The sequence below is a fragment of the Salmo salar genome, chromosome 14 (assembly GCF_965601325.2).
Source record: "Salmo salar chromosome 14, fSalSal1, whole genome shotgun sequence".
In the NCBI taxonomy this organism is placed as follows: domain Eukaryota; kingdom Metazoa; phylum Chordata; class Actinopteri; order Salmoniformes; family Salmonidae; genus Salmo; species Salmo salar.
In genome coordinates, this window is record NC_138304.1 from 88,497,263 (window position 1) to 88,520,703 (window position 23,441).

The 23,441-nt window shown below is 42.4% G+C and overlaps 1 protein-coding gene across 1 annotated transcript in view; it reads right to left on the minus strand.

The window, feature by feature from the left end:
• LOC106570401 (focal adhesion kinase 1) overlaps nt 1-23,441 on the minus strand; it is a 211,937-nt gene that overhangs the window by 160,756 nt on the left and 27,740 nt on the right. The window lies entirely within an intron of this gene.

Consider the following 23,441-nt stretch of genomic DNA (forward strand, 5'->3'; position numbering starts at 1 on the left):
GTACGCGAGGAGCTGCTTTGTCTATAACATACTGTGACTCAGAGCCAGTACGCGAGGAGCTGCTTTGTCTCAAACCCATGCATGGTATTACTACAGGGGAAGATGTAGCAAAAGCCTTCACAGATCATTTTGAGGAGAGAGGTGTCTATTAAAAACATATTCGCTATTACAACTGACGGTGCCCCCGCTATGGTGGGGAAACATAAATGATTGGCAAAGCTGATTGAAGATAAGATTGGCCACCCCGTGTATCATTCATTCACCAAGGGAATCTGTGTTCCAAGATCAAGCCCGTGGTGCTAATGGACAGTGCCTCTGTTTAGTGATTCTTTTGTTTGTGGGCAATTAGATATTGAATAGACACAACTAGTTGTAATGCACATATAAAAATCATAACTGGCATGCAGATTGTTAGAAATGGTAGGATAAATTGTAAATTGGCAGTCCACCCTGACGTAGCCAATGAATATACAGCACATCTTTGGATTTCACCCCATCTCAAAATCTAATGGTTTTGACCGTTTGGATGTTTTTAGTGAGCTTCTTTTCTACTCCTCTTTGGCCTTGCAGTGCGCCTTCCTTGTTATGAAATGATCATCTTTACACTACATGTCTAAAAATGACCATATACACTGATTGTTCAAAGTAAAACTGACAAGACTATTGGTGACAATGAACCTGAACAATCTAAATGAATCCAGAACGCCGCAGCCCGTCTGGTGTTCAACCTTCCCAAGTTCTCTCACGTCACCCCGCTCCTCCGCTCTCGCCACTGGCTTCCAGTTGATGCTCGCATCCGCTACAAGACCATGGTGATTGCCTACGGAGCTGTGAAGGGAACGGCACCTCCGTACCTTCAGGCTCTGATCAGGCCCTACACCCAAACAAGGGCACTGCGTTCATCCACCTCTGGCCTGCTGGCCCCCCTTCCTCTGAGGAAGCACAGTTCCCGCTCAGCCCAGTCAAAACTGTTCGCTGATCTGGCACCCCAATGGTGGAACAAGCTCCCTCACGACGCCAGGACAGCGGAGTCAATCACCACCTTCCGGAGACACCTGAAACCCCACCTCTTTAAGGAATACCTAGGATAGGATAAAGTAATCCTTCTAACACCCCTTAAAAGATTTAGATGCACTATTGTAAAGTGGTTGTTCAACTGGATATCATAAGGTGAATGCAACAATTTGTAAGTCGCTCTGGATAAGAGCGTCTGCTAAATGACTTAAATGTAAATGTAAATGAAATCTATTGTAAGCCCCGTTCAGCAGATATAGCCAGAGTTGTGTCTCCAGTAGCTTACATTTAAACCATTTTCAACAGCGCATAAGTAACAATAACCTAGTAAATTATATAGGCTTTATTAGTTGAGTGACAACCTAATATCGCGCAAGCCATTTTATCATTTGAATGCTGAAAGTGCGGATGTGCAAGATCAGGAGGGTGGCAGGTAGCCTAGTGGTTAGAGCGTTGGACTGGTAACCGAAAGGTTGCTAGATTGAATCCCCGAGCTGACAAGATAAAAATCTGCATTCTGAACAAGGCAGTTAACCCAATGTTCCTAGGCCGTCATTGTAAATAAGAATTTGTTCTTAACTGACTTGCCTAGTTAAATATAGGTTCAATTTTTAAAAAGGAACAGGCTGCCTACCTCGTGTTGGTCAGCTTGCAAAGCTGGGCACAGTGAGCAATTTGTCCACGGTACTGATATTCCCTAGGGTTGTTCAGCATGAATAATGACTTGTAGATCAATGAATTTGACAGTTACATGCTTAGTTCCACACTGAAGGAGAGGACATAGTTGTCACAAAATATTAGGTATTTTCAGAATTTAGAAAGAAAGTGAATCTGCGATTCGGAACGTTTGAATCTATTTTCTGACCAATACATGCTTAATTTGGAATCAGTTTGGGGTCTGCAGACTGATGCAGTCATATCTTAAACAATTGACTGGTGGGGACAGATGGGTATCAGTGAATATTACATCCCAACTTATTACATATAGTCTTACTAGTCTAGCGTGTGTGTGTGTGTGTGTGTGTGTGTGTGTGTGTGTGTGTGTGTGTGTGTGTGTGTGTGTGTGTGTGTGTGTGTGTGTCAGTCAAGCTCTATACAAATGGACACTGGAGACAAAGCAGGGAGAGCACAGCAGTGAGTGTGACAGGGGATTTGGAGTTAGAGCATCAGCACATGCTGAACAGCCAGCTAGCTCAAGAGTCTTAACAGAAGGTGAAGCTCTTCAACGCGTCACAAATCCCCTGGGGAAAGGACCAGGGCTGAGCCAGCACTAACCACCAAACTACAGCCTGCTTTCCAACAATATCAACTATACACTGATCACCACATGGATTTTGACCAACATACTTTGCAATCATCTTTCAATGAAAAGCAGGTTATTAATTAAATGTATTGTTATTTATTCTTACATAGACAACAGCTGGATTAGAAGTTAAAGTTATTGACAGACCAAACCCATATCTCTTACTAATCAGTGACACTACATGGAGATTAATGTGACCAATAATAATGATCATGACTTTGACAGACATTTTAGATGAGTGTAGTAGGCCTATCAATATATGGAATTTGGCAACAGGATGCGAGTGAGTCCGGTCAGTCCCAGTCAGATCGTCAGGTAATCTAAAGGAAGTCTCTCTGACGTGTTCATGTGTGCAAACCTGACATATGCTGGATTGTGACTTCTTCCTCTGAGCTGGCTGGGGGAAAATGCCTTCCAGGCCTTAGAGGAAACTCTTTACTCGGGTGTGTGTGTGTGTGTGTGTGTGTGTGTGTGTGTGTGTGTGTGTGTGTGTGTGTGTGTGTGTGTGTGTGTGTGTGTGTGTGTGTGTGTGTGTGTGTGTGTGTGTGTGTCGATGTGTGTGTGTGTCGGTGTGTGTGTCGGTGTGTGTGTCGGTGTGTGTGCGCATCAAAGGAAAACCGCGGGAAACCACCCCACCCTTCCAAAATGGCCTCTGGCAGATTCCAGACAGTACTCCACTAGCACATTAAATACATTAAACATGTGGTAATGTAGTCAGCATTCTGAATAAATTACATTATTTTTTCTAGATGATTCAAATGAATTTCTACAAGATTCCTCAGCTTTGATTGTGAAAAACCTAAATTCAGTCCATGAAAGCCAATGGTTTCATTATCTCTCAAGCTTACTCATTTTGATATGGTTCCTAGAAAAGCCTATCCGAACACAATAACCTAATCAATGTCATAAAAGAACAGGTCTGCATCCCAAATGGCACCATATTCCCTACATGACTAAAATGTAAATGTCAAAAGTAGTGCACTATGTCGGGAATAGGGTGCCATTTGGGATGCAGGCCAGATGTGTTCAATGAAACAAAAGCCCAAGACTTAACAAACACAAAATGTCTTGGGTCAAGCAAACAGATAACACGACAGAACTCATAATGGAAACAACATCTTTATTCAATTAACCACGAGACGTGCCAATACATGACAACAACCTTTTGTACTCTCAAAACTAAACTTGGATGCTTGAATTTAAATATCTATTTCCCTTCCATACTGTGGTTTTGAGATGTTTCTAAAGTCAGCAAACAGAAAACAATAGCATATTGTTCCAAAACCCATGTACTGCATACTCCACACCAGCACAGAAAAATCAATATACCATAGGCCTACAGCTGCTTTGGAAGTATTTCATACAAAAAAGTGAGACATTGTACACCACCATAAATAACTTCTACAATCCTAAGACTTGCAGCTAATAATAACAAAAACAGAACAAAACCCTGTTTTCTAGCGAACAGGTACAGTAGTGATCGGAAAGATGTTACCGAAAAACAACTTTACACAATGTACCTAAAACATTGTTAGTTTTCCTCAGGATGTTCCTGTGAGAATACAGATATTCTGCTGCTGCATCCTCTCTCCCTCCCTTCATCTCTTCTCTCTCACTCCTTCCACCTCTCACTCCCTCCCCCTCTCACTCCCTCCTCCTCTCACTCCTTCCACCTCTCACTCCCTCCTCCTCTCACTCCTTCCCCCTCTCACTCCTTCCACCTCTCACTCCCTCCCCCTCTCACTCCCTCCCCCTCTCACTCCCTCCCCCTCTCACTCCCTCCCCCTCACTCCCTCCCCCTCTCACTCCCTCCCCCTCTCACTCCTTCCACCTCTCACTCCCTCCCCCTCTCACTCCTTCCACCTCTCACTCCCTCCTCCTCTCACTCCTTCCACCTCTCACTCCCTCCCCCTCTCACTCCCTCCCCCTCTCACTCCCTCCTCCTCTCACTCCTTCCACCTCTCACTCCTTCCACCTCTCACTCCCTCCCCCTCTCACTCCTTCCACCTCTCACTCCCTCCCCCTCACTCCCTCCTGCTCTCACTCCCTCCTCCTCTCACTCCCTCCCCCTCTCACTCCCTCCCCCTCACTCCTTCCCCCACTCGCACTCAACCTCCTCCAGCTCTCCCCCCGCACTCCAGCTCTCTCCCTCTCCAACTCTCCCCCCCCACTCTCCATCTCTCCCCCCCACTCTCCATCTCTCCATCTCTCCCCCCACTCTCCATCTCTCCAACCCGCCTCCCCATCGGTAAGCTCTTTCCCTCCACTATTGCAGTGGCAGCAGAGCGGTTTGGTGTTAAGCAGAGAAAGCGGCTCCAGCTTTGATGTTAAAGAGACTCCCGCTGCTTTCTGACAGGAAGAAATCCTGCCAATGCATCCTCTTCAAACGTAACGAGTCCACGAACACAGAGCACTGGCTGCTTAGCTGTGTGTGATTGTGTGTGTGTGCCCGCTCAGTAGTGTGAACGGTGCTAACTTCGAAGTCAAACGGAAAGACAGAAACATCATCATGGCTTGCTGCGAGTCTCAGAATGCCACTTTCTCCCTCCACCGGCACAGTAAGCTTCAAACGCATCATAAAGGGAGAGATGCCGTCTGGATTCAAAGAGATGTGTGTTCAAATGTGTGGAGCTCCATTGGAAAGCCTTCTTTTAGGAGAGAATGGGAAAATGCCTTCCTGTATACATTAAGCTGTGTCCCAAATGCATTAGTGCACTATGTAGGGAAGAGGGTTCCATTTGGGGTGCAAGCCAAATCAACTCATTCGCGCCATCTATTCACATGGAGATGCATTACTGTATTAAAACAGTACTTATAGTTAGGGTTGCAAAGGGTTGATAACTTTCTGGGAAATTTCCGTGGGAAGTTAAGCCCGGGAATTTTGCTTGAATTCATCAAAAAAGTTAGCTTATAACAGTGAACCTTTTTTGTGGGATACACATAAGGCAATTCTAGGTCTTGTGGCATATTTTGGTTAAACTAACCCCAATTCAATGGAATTGCAACCCTCTGCATGCACAGTGCATTCTTCCATCACATGTGCAGCTGATCCTCAAGATCTTGCACACTAATGAGATGCTATTGAACCACACTACTACACTGTCTGAGCCAAGGACTACATGCTTTCTGGTAAGTTTTGATTATAATACTGAGTGGGGTGAATATATTTAATATGACATACATGATTTTCTGTTAACCAGTAAATAGTAGCCTACAGCAAAGTGTGTTTAAATCATTTCTGACCATGTGGGTTTTAGCTTGCTTGAGCCTGCTAACTGAGGAGTGTTAATTCACCTGTTTCCATACATGTTTCATTTTAAAAGATTTATCTTAGGAGTTTTTTAATCTAACCTCTTAACTATTTATCTGTACATGGAATTGTATTTATTTATTTTTTTACTCATTTTTTCCTAATCTTTACAGGAAAATGCCACGGGAACGATCTGAGGTGTGGAGACATTCCACTACAGCTAATGTAGAAGGAAAAGCTGTGTACGTTTGCAAATACTGTGCCAAATCATATGTGATGAACAAAGATGCAGAATCATCTGGCCAAGTGCATAAAGTTCCCTCAGTGCTCACAACAAGCAACCTGACAAAAGTCCTTCTACTTCTATTCAAGGTGAAAATGATGAATCAGACACCTTATCAATAGCAACAGCTCATGGTCCTCCTGGAATCAGAAGTTTTTTTGACTCAATGGAGGAACGTAGTCAGAGAAATGCTGGATTCAAGTGAAGTTCAAACAAATCATTGAGAAAGCAGACTGTATTGCAATCATCTCTGATGGGTGGTCGAATGTTCGTGGGCAAGGAATAATTAACTACATCATCTAAACTCCTCAACCAGTATTCTACAAGAGCACAGATAAGGGACAACAGACACACTGGTCTCTACATTGCAGATGAGCTGAAGGCAGTCATCAATGACCTTGGACCACAGAAAGTATTTGCACTGGTGACAGACAATGCTGCGAACATGAAGGCTCCTTGGTCTAAAGTGGAGGAGTCCTACCCTCACAGCACACCCATTGGCTGTGCTGCTCATGCATTGAATCAGCTCCTCAAGGACATCATGGCACTGAAAACAATGGATACACTCTACAAGAGAGCCAAGGAAATGGTTAGGTATGTGAAGGGTCATCAAGTTATAGCAGCAAACTACCTCACCAAGCAAAGTGAGAAGAATAAGAGCACCACATTGAAGCTGCCCAGAAACACCCGTTGGGGTGGTGTTGTCATCATGTTTGACAGCTTCTTGGAGGGGAAGGAGTCTCTCCAAGAAATGGCCATATCACAGTCTGCCGATATGGACAGCCCCATCAAGAGGATCCTCCTGGATGATGTATTTTGGGAGAGAGTGGTAAGCAGCCTGAAACTCCTGAAACCTATAGCAGTAGCCATTGCATGGATTGAGGGAGACAATGCCATCCTGTCTGATGTTCAGACTCTGCTTGCAGATGTAAGAGAAGAAATCCGTACTGCCCTGCCCACTTCACTGTTGCTCCAAGTAGAGGAAACTGCAGATCTGAAATATATCAAAAAGCGTGAAGACTTCTACCTGAAGCCCATACATGCCGCAGCGTACATGTTGGACCCCAAGTATGCTGGCAAGAGCATCCTGTCTGGTGCAGAGATCAACAAGGCCTATGGTGTCATCACTACTGTGTCTCGCCACCTTGGCCTGGATGAGGGCAAGGTTCTTGGCAGTCTGGTGAAGTACACTTCCAAGCCAGGGCTTTGGGGTGGAGATGCAATATGGCAGTTGTGCCAACATATCTCATCAGCCACCTGGTGGAAGGGACTTTGTGGATCTGAGGCTCTTTCCCTTGTTGCCTCCATCATCGTCCAAATCCCACCAACATCAGCCGCCTCAGAGCGCAACTGGTCCTTGTTTGGGAACACACACACCAAAGCACGCAACAGGCTGACCAATACAAGGGTTGAAAAATTCGTGGCCATCCGGGGAAATTTGAGGCTTTTTGAGCCTGACAACGAGCCATCCTGAACAAGGTTGAAAAGTGACAGTGAAGATGAGGCCTCAGAGTCTGATGTTCGCGAGGTGGACATTGAGGAGGTCCAGGGAGAAGACATAGAAGCCTGAGAGGAAGACAACCAAAGTTTTAGTTTCTAGACTATCATTTTACAGATGTATGTTGAAAACATTTTTGGGAGATGCGGTGGATCATTGGGGATCATTCAATATTCCCTTTTGTTATTCAGTAAAATCATCCCATGTGAAGAGTCAACTCATTTAATTAAAGTTCAATTCATAACTAAATAGTTTTTTTATTTCTATTGGAAGGATTGAATCATTTGCAATTATGTCTACTTATGATAAGGTAAACGGTTTATGTTTGTCTCCATATGATATGCTAAATATATCCAATGCAAAAAACATCTATATTTAAATGGTATTAATATAATTTGCATATATTTCCGTTAATTCCCAAGGCAAGTTTCCACCTCTGAATATTCCCCAAAATATGCAACCCTACTTATAGTAGCATTCAAGCTAGAGGTCGGCCGATTATGATTTTTTTTTTTTTTTTTACGCCGATACCGATTATTGGAGGACCAAAAAAAGCCGGTACCGATTAGTCGGACTATTTTTTATTTATTTGTAATAATGACAATTACAGCAATACTGAATTAACACTTATTTTAACTTAATATAATACATCAATGAAATCAATTTAGCCTCAAATAAATAATGAAACATGTTCAATTTGGTTTAAATAATGCAAAAACAAAGTGTTGGAGAAGAAAGTAAAAGTGCAATATGTGCCATGTAAAATAAGCTAACGTTTAATTTCCTTGCTCAGAACATGAGAAAGCTGGTGGTTCCTTTTAGCATGAGTCTTCAATATTCCCAGATAAGAAGTTTTAGGTTGTAGTTATTATAGGAATTATAGGACTATTTCTCTCTATACGATTTGTATTTCATATACCTTTGACTATTGGATGTTCTTATAGGCACTTTAGTATTGCCAGTGTAACAGTATAGCTTCTGTCCCTCTCCTTGCTGCTACCTGAGCTTGAACCAGGAACACATCGACAACAGCCACCCTCGAAGCAGCGTTACCCATGCAGAGCAAGGGGAACAACCACTCCAAGTCTCAGAGCGAGTGACGTTTGAAACACTATTAAAGCGCACCCGGCTAACTAGCTAGACATTTCACATCGGTTACACCAGCCTCATCTTGGGAGTTGATAGGCTTGAAGTCATAAACAGCGCAATGCATTGCGAAGGGCTGCTGGCAAAATGCACGAAAGTGCTGTTTTGAATGAATGCTTACGAGCCTGCTGCTGCCTACCACCGCTCAGTCAGACTGCTCTATCAAATCATAGACTTAATTATAACATAATAACACACAGAAATACGAGCCGTAGGTCATTAATATGGTCGAATCCGAAAATTATCATCTCGAAAACAAAACGTTATTCCTGGCAGTGAAATACGGAACCATTCCGTATTTTATCTAACGGGTGGCATCCCTAAGTCTAAATATTCCTGTTACATTGCCCAACCTTCAATGTTATGTCATAATTACGTAAACGTCTGGCAAATTAGTTCGCAACGAGCCAGGTGGCCCAAACTGTTGCATATACCCTGACTCTGCGTGCAATGAAAGCTAGAGATGTGACACAATTTCATGTTAGCAGGCAATATTAACTAAATATGCAGGTTTAAAAATATATATCTGTGTATTGATTTTAAAGAAAGGCATTGATGTTTATGGTTAGGTACACATTGGTGCAACGACAGTGCTTTTTTCGCAAATGCGCTTGTTAAATCAACACCCGTTTGGCGAAGTAGGCTATGATTCAATGATAAATGAACAGGCACCGCATCGATTATATGCAACGCAGGACACGTTAGATAAACTAGTAATATCATCAACCATGTGTAGTTAACTAGTGATTATGTTAAGATTGATAGTTTTTTATAAGATAAGTTTAATGCTAGCTAGCAACTTACCTTGGCTTCTTGCTGCCCTCGCGTAACAGGTAGTCAGCCTGCCATGCAGGCTCCTCGTGGAGTGCAATGTAAGGCAGGTGGTTAGAGCGTTGGACTAGTAACCAGAAGGTTGCAAAAACGAATCCCCCCTGAACAAGGCAGTTAACCCCCGTTCCTAGGCCGTCATTGAAAATAAGAATGTGTTCTTAATCTGACTTGCCTAGTTAAATAAATAAAAAAAATTAAAAAATAGGCAAATCGGTGCCGAAAAATACCGATTACCGATTGTTATGAAAACTTGAAATCGGCCCCAATTAATCGCCCATTCCGATTAATCGGTCGACCTCTAATTCAAGCATTCAGTCAACACACAAAAACTAAGCAATAATCCTCAATAACTCTTTCATAGACATTGTAATATTCCGGATAGTTCCTCAAACTATAAAGGCAATTCATTTCCAAGGAGGACTATTCCATCTATTCATCCTCCTCCTTCCCTTTCAGTTAGGCTGCCTCCCAATTGGCACCCTATTTCCTATACAGCGCACTATATGGGGCAGTGTTTCCCAACTCCAGTCTTTGAGTAACCCAGCACACATTTTTGTTGTAGCCCAGAACAGACTCACCTGAATCAACTCATGGAGTGCTTGATGATTAGTAGACAAGTAGAATCAGATGTGCTTGTCCGGGGCTACTCACACAGGAGTTGGGAACACTGATATAGGGAACAGGGTGCCAATTGGGATGCAGCCCTAATCTGTTTCCAGTGGGGTATAGTACACTACAGAAGAGTAAGCTGCTGCAGTAGGCCTCCTGTTGAGTTTCTCTAGAAGATTACCCTCTTGATCAAGTCAGGATTAAAGCTATTTAATTTGATCAAAATCAGGATTAAGGCTGTTTACTTTGATGGCTCCCCTCCACGCCATCACCGTTTCTTAACTAACTTCTTAGCCAAGGAGGAAGGGATCTGCAGGCTAAAGTTAGTCTACGCTCCAGTCACTGTCCTCTGCTATTAGGCCTGGCCTTGGTTCCCCCAGAGAAAGAGAAATACGCACACACATAGAAATGTGCACACACACATGCATACACAGTCGCACGCACATACACACACACAGTCACACACACCTAACTGTTAAGGTTACAATTATAGCAGAGAGTAAAAAGCCTTTCAAAACATTCCCATTGAGTCAGAAGAAGTTGAAACGTTGTTACTGGAGCAGTATTGAGGAACAAAGCAGCTTAATGGCTCTCTCTGGAGATTAAAGAGCCAGCCGCCATGAGCCTCTGTTCTGCTAGCTAAGTTCCACACACATTTATGCACGCGCACGTCACTTGACTTTCAGGGGAGTAACTAGTACTCCTTTGTGTCGGTCTCTGTCTCCTTATAGTGTGTCCGTCTGTTAATGTGTGTACATGAGAGAGAGGAGAGAAGTAGTGTGTGTGTGTGTGTGTGTGTGTGTGTGTGTGTGTGTGTGTGTGTGTGTGTGTGTGTGTGTGTGTGTGTGTGTGTATTTGCCTGCCTGTCTGTCCCTGTTTAGCTAGGAGGAGAGAAAGGGTTAGAGACAGCAGGAGAATGAAAGGTTTATCCATGGAGGTAAATCAGCCTAACGTCTTGTCAGCCTGACTGACTGAAGGAGGAGACAGATGGACAGGTAAGCCAGCCTAACGTCTTCTATGGCTGCACAATTAATCAAACTCAGATCTTGACCAGATCCATATCACAAGAGGCTGCAATTCTCTCCTTTCTTTGACACTCTGTTAATACAACAACATCTAGACTACAGCACCTTCTCCAATGAGATGCACTAGACGTTCATTCACTCTCTACATACAAAATAAAGCTTAAATAAAAAAAATTAAAAAAATGCCCAGAGGATGCTGACCAATCACAAGCGTCCCCACTTAGAGGCTGGTGGGGAGAGAAAGGGCTCTACCTCAGTAAACCTCGGAAACATGAGTGCAGCGAGTGCTAACGAGATCGATTTGGGGCCAAAGAAGAAGTGCGCATCTTCAGTGGTATGGCAGTATTTCGGTTACAGGCGAACCGATTTCAACCAAATGCAAGTGTTGTGCAAAAAGTGCCTCAGAGTTGTGCCGACAACAAATGTATTCAATCATTTGAAGAAGAACCATCCCCTACTTTACGACGATTGCCTGATGAAAAAAAGCACACGACAGCAGCAAAGCCCCTCGGCCACAGGCATGAATTTTTCATTACGAAGCTTAGCGGTAGTCCCCAGTGTTTATTTACAAGCACACAACGAAGAGAGACCATAGCCTTGTGAGTCACTCAGTGGTGCAGCACACACCAGCTGATCTAGTTACAGTACGGAATTCACAACTAAATGTTTGCCAGCTAGATATCTTATAACTATTACGTTAACTGTCTAAATGCTCTGCAGTTGTGCATTTGGTTTGCTAATTTAGTAGCTAGTTAGCTGTGTAGCTAGCTCAATGGTTAACTCTTTCCTAAATCAAGCTTCGCTTGGTAACAGTAGATAATCCCCTCCTGGAGCGTTGCTGTCTAATTTTTTTTTGTGAATGCAGAAAATTGTAAGTAGCATTTTGGAGTTTCTTGTGGAACTTTATGAGCTGGGATATCTGTGATACAAATACTTTAGGTCAGAAACTATAAACATTTTGTAATGCGCTCGTTATCATTTAGTTAGCATTGCTAACCTTTGCATTACAAAGGCTCAGTGGGGTTTGAAAATAGCAACCCTTGTGTTCAGTGCCAGTATTACGAAAATCCCAGAATGGCACAAGGTCAGTATGAAGGTATGACAATCTGGATACCGCACAAGCCTACCTGTTGGTTGCTCATTGTGGCCTACGCCTAATTTAGCAAACTTAATTCCGTCATTGTAATTGTATTTTGCATAGATTAGCTAGAAATCTCCCTACTTTACTTGCTACACATGGAGCCTCTGACTGTAGCGCCGCTTTGATTGACCAACAACAACAAGCTACACCTGTGAAACGTGTGTAGGCTACCAGTGCATCTTTTTTATGGGGCACACTCATAAAATATGTAACAACATTTTTTTAATTAAAATGTTGAATGCAATGGTATCTTTGTAGGCTATGGAGCAATATCACATAGATCTTTTTTTAAATTTTAGACAAAGCCTCCCCCCCAAAAAAAACAGGCATATGTTTTTGTTGTTTTTTAAATGAATACTCTCCCAAGTAATCGAATACTAACGTCTGTTTGGATATTCTAATAACCATGCCCATCCCTACTCTGAACCCAAAGGAATCCCCCTGCTGCGGCTGCTGCTACCTCAGTGGGTCAACAATGGGGCAGACAGGCCTGATACCTACAGGTGTCCTAAAATTCTCAATCAAATAGCTAAATGATCCACGGTATGAACATCTTAAAACAATTCCATATGACTAACATTAAGGATCTGTGGCTATTAACTTTGATTAATACCACTGGCATGCGACTGTGACCTAGCAAAGGGAGTTCTGCAGCACAAACCTTTATCTGTCCCAGGATCTTCTAGGCTACTAAATCATTTGCCTGTCTGGGGTAGTAGCAGGGTTGACCACCTCTATCACTCCACCCACTGGGTGTAGATTAAAGTTGCATTTATATCTGGTGTCAGTTATACATTTTCACCACTAATGGTTAAGGTTAGGATTCTGGGAGGAGAAGCTGATCCTGTACCCAGGGGAAATGTCACACAAACTATTGTAGCTGTGATGTCATGGCAAGGGTCATTTTCCAGGTGTTTTCTTTTAAATAATCTCCTCACTCCCTCCTTCCTCTTTCTCCGAGGTCCGTTCCAGAAAAACGTTAACTGATATCCAGATCTGTGAGAGCGAGAGTTTACATCATCTGATTTGCCTAGCAGACGCCAATGAGCGCCTTTGTTTAAGTTATTGGGAGAGAGAGGAACGCATTAAATAAACCCATCCTTGCTTGACTAGGATGGAATTCGCAGTAATACCCTCGTAAATGAACTGAGTCCTGTTTGTGGTAGTGCCGTGGTGGACCCAGTCTCACTCTCTACTCACATAACATTGATAGAGCCGGGAGCCATGAGGGTTAAGCTAAGCCTGCTAACTGAAAAGTGGGTGTTGTTCATATAGTTATGTGGGCAAGAATACTGTACATGTGTTGGAACACTATAATGAATGGATTGTGAGCCTAGGGCCCCACTTCTTCCATTCATTTCCCAACTGCTGAGCATTTAACTGAGCTTAACCAAGCTTTTTAAAGTCCTAACATCTTTCAAATGTAAGTCATTTGAGCTAATCCCAGAATTGTAAATAGAGTAAAAAACCCAGCAGTGTCTTAGCATAAACAGACACTCAGCCCACAGTTGAGAGGTAAGCAACCACAAGACAGACACATTTCTCTTTCTCTCTCGGACTCAGGGAGCAAGTGCACAGACACCGGGTCACAAAGTCCAAGCTAAGCTTTAGTATCTGTTCAGTTCATCTCTGTGACTCAATGCAGCATCACTGACACTGTGCCCTGGCATGGCTCTCTGCAAGCTTGGTCACATTACACAAGCACAGCGCAACCTTACACAACAAATACACACACACACACACACACACACACACACACACACACACACACACACACACACACACACACACACACACACACACACACACACACACACACACACACACACACACACACACACACACACACACAGTAACCTTTGTTCAGCTGAGTCACATAATATTGAATGTGTTTATAGTCTAGGGATGAGACAGAAATATAAACCAGAGGTCCCACGGTAAGCCCAGTCTACAGCCAATATGGGTCCACAATAGTGGGCCGGCCTTCTCTAGAATCAATTGGCCTACTAATGTAATGTGTGGAACTTAGATGGGCCATGGCCATGATGCTTATGGCCTCTCTGGTGAGCAGGTGATGCCTGTCATAAGCAATAATAATGAAATCTAAGGACGTAAGCAATAAGGCCACACACACACACAGCCTGCCAGGGCACTAAATCTAGGCCAGGACCCCATGGAGAATAGGATGCCAGATGGCACCAGTGTCCATCAGGCTCCTAGAGGGGGGATTCTGCGGTGTTCAGTTAAAGAGAGCCACAACATACCCACCAACCCTAACTTGCAGGTTACTACTCAATGTTGTTCATAGCTCCAGTAAATATGGTACAGATCTAGGATCAGCTTCTCCTCCCTAATCCAACCTTGACCATTAGTGGAATAAATTCTAAACTTACCCAAGATCAGTTTCTAAGGGCAACTTTACCCTGATCCGATTGTTTAGGCCGATATCTATGCAGGCCTATTCAGACCACCACTATATTTTCTCTCAACCTAGTCCAGTTACATACCCTTCTAACCCCACTGCATGAAAAGCTAATTCATCATACAGGGCTGCTTAAGTGACAACAGATTCCACAGGGGATCCCCCAACCTCTCATGATCCATCATTGTAGAAGGCCCTAGCCAGCATACACCAAGGTCCTGACCTTGTGAGGGTAGAGTCTACACGTGTGTGTGTGTGTGTGTGTGTGTGTGTGTGTGTGTGTGTGTGTGTGTGTGTGTGTGTGTGTGTGTGTGTGTGTGTGTGTGTGTAAGTCTGCCTGTGCTTGTGTGTGTGTGTATGAGGGTGGCTAAGGATGAGATCACCCCTCTCTAGCAGCCTGGGGGGGGCTCTCTGCTGACCCGGCTCTGAAAACACAGCCCAGTCATAGCCTGCGTCCCAAATAGCACCCTGTTCCCTACATCGTGTAAGTGCACTGCTTTTTAGGGCACTAGGTGGGGAATAAAGTGCCATTTGGAAGGAAGCCATAAAGCCCACAGGACCATGATTAACTATGAGGTCATTTCCTCCCATTGTAAACTTTCTGCACAGACTCTACTCAGTGTTTCCCCTAGATTCATTTACTGTAGCTGCACCACTGCCCATTCTTGTTAAATCCATAGATTAGTGCCTAATTAATTTATTTCAATTGATTGATTTCGTTATATTAACTGTAACTCAGTAAAATCTTTGAAATTGTTGCCTTTATATTTTTGTTCAGTATACATATACAGTACCAGTCAAAAGTTTGGACTCCTCCTCATTCCAGGGTTTTCTTTATTTTGACTATTTTCTACATTGTTGAATAATAGTGAAGACATCAAAACTATGAAATAACACATATGGAATCATGTAGTAACCAAAACAGTGTTAAATAAATCAAAATATATTTATTATTTGAGATTCTTCAAAGAAGCCACCCTTTGCTTTGATGACAGCTTAACACACACTTGGCATTCTCTCAACTAGCTTCATGAGATAGTCACCTGGAATGCATTTCAATTAATAGGTGTGCCTTGTTAACCTGTTATGGCTAGGGGGCAGTATTTTCACAGCCGGATAAAAAACGTACCCGATTTAATCTGATTATTACTCCTGCCCAGAAACTAGAATATGCATATAATTATTAGCTTTGGATAGAAAACACTCCAAAGTTTCTAAAACTGTTTGAATGGTATCTGTGAGTATAACAGAACTCATTTGGCAGGGCAAAACCTGAGAAGATTCCACGCAGGAAGTGCCCTGTCTGACAATTTCTTGCCCTTCTTGATTATCTCTATCCATTACAGAGGATCTCTGCTGTTACGTGACACTTCCTACGGCTCCCATGGGCTCTCAGAAGGCGGCAAAAAGCTGAATCGTGGCTTTGCAGGCTCTGGCTGAAAAAAAGTAGCGCGTTTGGGTAGTGGTTGGTTACAGTACTGTGAGACTCAGGCTCGTGCCCGCGTCGACCCCATGCTTTGTTTTCTTTCGTCTGTTTACCTAAATGCAGATTCCCGGTCGGAATATTATCGCTTTTTTACGAGAAAAATGGCATAAAAATTGATTTTAAACAGCGGTTGACATGCTTCGAAGTACGGTAATGGAATATTTAGAAATCTTTTGTCACGAATTGCGCCATGCTCGTGACCCTTATTTACACTTCGGATAGTGTCTTGAACGCACGAACAAAACGCCGCTATTTGGATATAACGATGGATTATTTTGAACCAAACCAACATTTGTTATTGAAGTAGCAGTCCTGGGAGTGCATTCTGACAAAGAACACCAAAGGTAATCAAACTTTTGTAATAGTAAATCGGAGTTTGGTCAGGGCTAAACTTGGTGGGTGTCTAAATAGCTAGCCGTGATGGCTGGGCTATCTACTCAGAATATTGCAAAATGTGCTTTCACCGAAAAGCTATTTTAAAATCGGACACCTCGATTGCACAAAGGAGTTCTGTATCTATAATTCTTAAAATTATTGTTATGTTTTTTGTGAACGTTTATCGTGAGTAATTTAGTAAATTCACCGGAGGTTTGCGGGGGGTATGCTAGTTCTGAACGTCACATGCTAATGTAAAAAGCTGGGTTTTGATATAAATATGAACTTGATTGAACAAAACATGCATGTATTGTATAACATAATGTCCTAGGGTTGTCATCTGATGAAGATCATCAAAGGTTAGTGCTGCATTTAGCTGTGGTTTTGTTTTTTGTGACATTATATGCTAGCTTGAAAAATGGGTGTCTGATTATTTCTGGCTGGGTACTCTGCTGACATAATCTAATGTTTTGCTTTCGCTGTAAAGCCTTTTTGAAATCGGACAGTGTGGTTAGATAAAGGAGAGTCTTGTCTTTAACATGGTGTAAAATAGTCATATGTTTGAGAAATTGAAGTAATAGCATTTCTAAGGTATTTGAAAAACGCGCCACGGGATTCCACTGGCTGTTACGTAGGTGGGACGAAATCGTCCCACTGGCCCTAGAGAGGTTAACCAGCATGGCGACCACAGCATTCTAGTGGCACTATCATTTGTTTTTCAACAGGACAATGACCCCAAATAAGCCTCCAGGCTGTCTAAGGGCTATTTGACCAAGAAGGAGAGTGATAGAGTGCTGTATCAGATGACCTGGCTTCCACAATCACCCGACCTCAACCCAATTGACATGGTTTGGAATGAGTTGGACCGTGGAGAGAAGGAAAAGCAGCCAAAAATGTGGACTCATCAGACCAAAGGGCAGATTTCCACCACTCTAATGTCCATTGCTCGTGTTTCTTGGCTCAAGCAAGTCTCTTCTTCTTATTGGTGTCCTTTAGTAGTGGTTTCTTTGCAGCAATTCAACCATGAAGGCCTGATTCATGCTTAACAGTTGATGTTGAGATGTGTCTGTTATTTGAACTCTGTGAAGCATTTATTTGGTCTGCAATTGCTGAGGTGCAGTTAACTCTAATGAACTTATCCTCTGTAGCAGAGGTAACTCTGGGTATTCCTTTTCTGTGGCGGTCCTCATGAGAGCCACTTTCATCACAGCGCTTGGTTTTTGTGACTGCACTTGAAGAAACGTTCAATTTTCCGAATTGACTGAACTTAATTTCTTAAAGTAATGATGGACTGACGTTTCTCTTTGCTTATTTGAGCTGTTCTTGCCATAATATGGACTTGGTCTTTTACCAAGTAGGGCTATCTTCTGTATACCACCCCTACCTTGTCACAACACAACTGATTGGCTCAAATGCATTAAGAAGGAAAGAAATTCCACAAATTAACTTTTAACAAGGCACACCTGTCAATTGAAATGCATTCCAGGTGACTACCCCATGAAGCTGGTTGAGAGAATGCCAAGAGTGTGCAAAGCTGTCATCAAGGCAAAAGGTGGCTACTTTGAAGAATCTCAAATATCAAAAATATTTTGATTTGTGTAACACCTTTTTGGTTACTACATGATTCCATATGTGTTATTTCATAATTTTGAGGTCTTCACTATCCAAACTTTTCACTGGTACTGTATATGTATATGTATTTATTTCCGCCTAGACGTGCTTTTAAATGGATAGCTAACATGTCATTGCGCTAACGCTAATAGCAGTGCACCCTTGCCACCACTGCTGAAAAAAATCCTTGGGGAAACATTGCTAGTGGAGAGAAATGCAATAGTGAGGATGAAGAATACAGAACAACTAAACCAAAGCCAACCCACACATACTGGGTTCAAATTCCAGACATGTCACACTGAGACTACAAAGAAACAGAACAATGATTACTGGCAGGTTTTACAGTCACAACACATGTTACTACTGGTTGAATCAGCAGTCTGTGGGAGAAGGCAGTGACTACAAACAGTTACATTTTGGAGTTTTAACGAAGAGTTTCAACGAGGAGTTCACAGGCTAATGCAAAATGACAAACAAAAATAAAGCCACATAACAGAACATGTCATTATTACAACATAATAAACATTCTGAGCTCTGCTGTACCTGAATAAGGCTCTAATGTATCTGAACATGTCCTGTCAGAGGAACAGACACACGCTGTCTTACCAAACACAGGACAAATCTGGTAATTGGTCTAGCCTAATTTCAAGGCAATTTTAGCCATGGGCCACACTCACACATCACAAATGATAAAAGTGTTTGTGGTGTGGGTGGTATTGGATACCTGCTTTTGTTGCAGTATTTTCCCCAGACAGCTGGCTTGCATAGACAGAAAACACACCTATGAGAGAACACGTCAGCCAAGGAAACTCCAGACACCCACAAATAGACTTCCAGGTCTCAATGACTATTTGTTTGTATCATGTGTCTCACTGTTTCCAACCAGGTTTCTCAATACACACCCTCTACAGGTATACCCAGACACACTTGTCACTCAAAATATTTGGGGTCTTGAGGTGCTACTTCCAGATAGACACAGTGTCAAACATTTGCTGAGCCAAACCCTGAAAGCTACACATCAGTATTCCATCAGCAAGCAGCCCATCTAACACACCATGACAGACAGACCAGCACCAATCACCCATCGACAGACCATTTCAGAGCAATTTCTCCATCCTACACAACTAAGTCAATGTTATTGGCTAGCTAAAAGGTGTTCTCTTCAATGAATTATTTCCTGATAAGAGGGTTATAGATATTAGCTGGGGGATTCTGACTTTAAAAAAATATATATATATATTTCACCTTTATTTAACCAGGTAGGCTAGTTGAGAACAAGTTCTCATTTCCAACTGCGACCTGGCCAAGATAAAGCTAAGCAGTTGGACACATACAACAACACAGAGTTACACATGGAATAAACAAACATACAGTCAATAATACAGTAGATAAAAAAGTCTATATACAGTGTGTGCAAATGAGGTAAGATAAGGGAGGTAAGGCAATAAATAGGCCATGGTGGCGAAGTAATTACAATATACCAATACAAACATACAGTCAATAATACAGTAGATAAAAAAAGTATATATACAGTGTGTGCAAATGAGGTAAGATAAGGGAGGTAAGGCAATAAATAGGCCATGGTGGCGAAGTAATTACAATATACCAATTAACCTGTTGGGGCTAGGGGGCAGTATTGAGAATTTTGAAAAAAATATGTGCCCATTTTTAACTGCCTCCTACACCAACTCAGAAGCTAGAATATGCATATTATTGTTCAGGTTTGGATAGAAAACACTCTGAATTTTCTAAAAATGTTTGAATAGTGTCTAAGTATAACAGAACTCATTTGGCAGTCAAAACCCTGAGACAAATTCTGACAGGAAGTGGATACCTGATGTGTTGAATTACCTTTAAGCCTATGCCATTGAAACACACAGGGGCTTATTAATCTTTATTAATCACTTCCTATGGCTTCCACTAGATGTCACCAGTCTTTAGAAAGTGGTTTGAGTCTTCTACTGTGAGAACTGAACGAACAAGAGCCTTGGAACGGTGGTGGCCGATTAGACTCTGGCGCGCGAGTTCATGTTGGGTACTCTCGTTCCAATACGTTTTAAAAGAGAATGCAATCGTCCGCCTTGAATATTATTCATGTTCTAGTTAAAAAAGGCATTAATGATTTATGCTATACAACGTTTGACATGTTTGAACGAACGTAAATATTTTTTTCCCCCTCGTTCATGAAGAGAAGTCCAGCGGGCATAGATCATGTGCTAACAACACGGAGCTTTTTGGACATAAATTATGAGCTTTTTCGAACAAAACTACATTTGTTATGGACCTGGGATTCCTGGAAGTGACATCTGATGAAGAGAATCAAAGGTAATGGATTATTTACATAGTATTTTCGATTTTAGATCTCTCCAACATGGCGGTTAGTCTGTATCGCAAAGCGTATTTTTCTGGGCGCAGTGCTCAGATTATTGCAAAGTGTGATTTCCCAGTAAGGTTATTTTTAAATCTGGCAATCCGGTTGCGTTCAAGAGATGTAAATCTATAATTCTTTGAATGACAATATAATATTTTACCAATGTTTTCGAATAGTAATTATTTAATTTGTTGTGCTGATTGACTGGCGGTTATTGGAGGGAAACGATTTCCTCAACATCAACGCCATAGTAAAACGCTGTTTTTGGATATAAATATGAACTTGATAGAACAAAAAATGCATGTATTGTCTAACATAATGTCCTAGGAGTGTCATCTGATGGAGATTGTAAAAGGTTAGTGCATCATTTTAGCTGGTTTTATGGTTTTGGTGACCCTGTCTTTGAATTGACAAAACATTACACACAGCTATTGTCAATGTACTCTCCTAACATTATCTAACTTTATGCTTTCGCCGTAAAGCCTTTTTGAAATCGGACAACGTGGTTAGATTAAGGAGATGTTTATCTTTCAAAGGGTGTAAGATAGTTGTATGTTTGAGAAATTTGAATTATGACATTTAATTGTTTTCAAATTTGCCGCTCTTGATATTTCACCTGTTGTTGATAGGGTGTACCAGGGGTGGGACGCTTGCGTCCCACATAGCCCATAGAGGTTATTAAACACTGGAGTGATAGATGTGCAGAAGATGAATGTGCAAGTAGAGATACTGGGGTGCAAAGGAGCAAGATAAACAAATACAGTATGGGGATGAGGTAGTTGGATGGGCTATTTACAGATGGGCTATGTAGAGGTGCAGTTATATGTGAGCTGCTCTGACAGCTGGTGCTTAATAACCTTTTTGGGCTAGGGGGCAGTATTCAGAATTTCGGATGACTGACGTGCCCAAAGTTACCTGCCTGTTACACAGGCCCAGAAGCTAGGATATGCATATAATTGGAAGCATTGGATAGAAAACACTCTGAGTTTCTAAAACTGTTAAAATAATGTCTGTGAGTATAACAGAACTGATATGGCAGGCGAAAACCCGAGGAAAGTCCATCCGGGAAATGGGATTTATTTTGATGTGAGTGGTTTTCCATTGAAAGCCTATTGACTATATAAGGGTTTAGGGCCCAGATTGCAGTTCCTATGGCTCCCACTAGATGTCAACAGTCTTTAGACATGGTTTCAGGCTTGTTTTCTGAAAAATTACAAAGAATAAGACCTTTTGGTAAGTGGTCTATAGAATCATGCAGTACTGGTTTGCTCGCGTGACTGTGTGTGTGTGTGTGTGTGTGTGTGTGCTCATCGTTCTTTTTCCTTTCTATTGAATACGCTATTGTCCGGTTGAAAATTTATCGATTATTTTGATAATTGGACAACCTGAGGATTAATTATAAACATCGTTTGACATGTTTCGACGAACTTTACCGGTACTATTAGGATGTATTTGTCTGCATGTTTTGACCGCCTTTGAGCCAGTGGATTACTGATAAAAACGCGCCAACAAAACAGAGTTTTTGGGATATAAAGAGGGACTTTATCGAACAAAACGACCATTTATTGTGTAGCTGGGACCCTTTGGATTGCCAAAAGAGGAAGCTCTTCAAAAGTAAAAGATTTATTTTAGCACTATTTCTGACTTTCGTGACGCCTCTTCTTGGTTGGAAAATGTTTGTATGCTTTTGTATGCAGGGAGCTGTCCTCAGATAACATTGCTTTCGCCATAAAGCCTTTTTGAAATCTGACAAAGCGGCTGGATTAACAAGAAGTTAATCTTGTAACTGATATATAACTCTTGTATTTCATGAATGTTTATTATTACTATTTTTGTAATTTGCAATTTCACCGGATTTTGTCGAGGTGGGACGCTAGGATCCCAAAGAGCCCAAAGAAGTTAAAGCTAGTGAGGGAGATATGAGTCTCCAGCTTTAGGGATTTTTGCAGTTCGTTCCACTCATTGGCAGCAGAGAACTGGAAGGAAAGGAGGCAAAAGAGGAATTGGCTTTGGGGGTGACCAGTGAGATCTACCTGCTGGAGCGTGTGCTACGGGTGGGTGCTGCTATGGTGACCAGTGAGCTGAGATAAGGTGGGGCTTTACCTAGCAAGGACTTGTAGATGACCTGGAGCCAGTGGGTTTGGCGACGAGTATGAAGCAAGGGCAAGCCAACGAGAGCGTACAGGTCGCAGTGGTGGGTAGTATATGGGGCTTTGCTGACAAAACGGATGGCACTGTGATAGACTGCATCCAGTTTATTGAGTAGAGTGTTGGAGGCTATTTTGTAGATGACATCCCCGAAGTCGAGGATCGGTAGGATAATCAGTTTTACGAGGGTATGTTTGGCAGCATGAGTGAAGGATGCTTTGTTGCGAAATAGGAAGCTGATTCTAGATTTAATTTGGGATTGGAGATGGTTAATGTGAGTCTGGAAGAGAGTTTACAGTCTAGCCAGACACCTAGGTATTTGTAGTTGTCCACATTTTCTAAGTCAGAACCGTCCAGAGTAGTGATGATGGACGGGCGGGCAGGTGTGGCCAGCGATCGGTTGAAGAGCATGCATTTAGTTTTACTTGCATTTAAGAGCAGTTGGAGGCCACGGAAGGAGAGTTGTATGGCATTGAAGCTCATCTGGAGGTTAGTTAACACAGTGTCCAAAGAAGGGCCAGAAGTACACAGAATGGTGTCGTCTGCGTAGAGGTGAATCAGAGAATCACCAGCAGCAAGAGCGACATCATTGATGTACACAGAGAATAACCTGAAAGGCCGCACAGCAAGGAAGAAGCCACTGTTCCAAAACCGCCATAAAAAAGCCAGACTACGGTTTGCAACTGCACATGGGGACAAAGATCGTACTTTTTGGAGAAATGTCCTCTGGTCTGATGAAACAAAAATAGAACTGTTTGGCCATAATGACCATTGTTATGTTTGGAGGAAAAAGGGGGATGCTTGCAAGCTGAAGAACACCATCCCAACCGTGAAGCACGGGGGTGGCAGCATCACGTTGTGGGGGTGCTTTGCTGCAGGAGGGACTGGTGAACTTCACAAAATAGATGGCATCATTAGGAAGGAAAAT